We start from the raw sequence: 201 nt of genomic DNA on the forward strand, positions 1-201 counted from the left end.
ATNATTAATTTAAATANAAAATGAAAATTGATTATTTATATGNAANTTATNATANTTNTTGTTAAAAATAATAAAATTATTTTTAGAAAATTGGTNATTTAANGGGATTAATTTTAAGTTTATTTGTATTAGTTTTGATAAAGGGAGTTTAATATANTATATTGAATTGGTGATGGTAATTAAGAATAGATTATTTTGTAT

This window comes from Cryptosporidium hominis, assembly GCF_000006425.1.
Source record: "Cryptosporidium hominis TU502 chromosome 7 CHRO017065, whole genome shotgun sequence".
NCBI classification, from domain to species: Eukaryota; Apicomplexa; class Conoidasida; order Eucoccidiorida; family Cryptosporidiidae; genus Cryptosporidium; species Cryptosporidium hominis.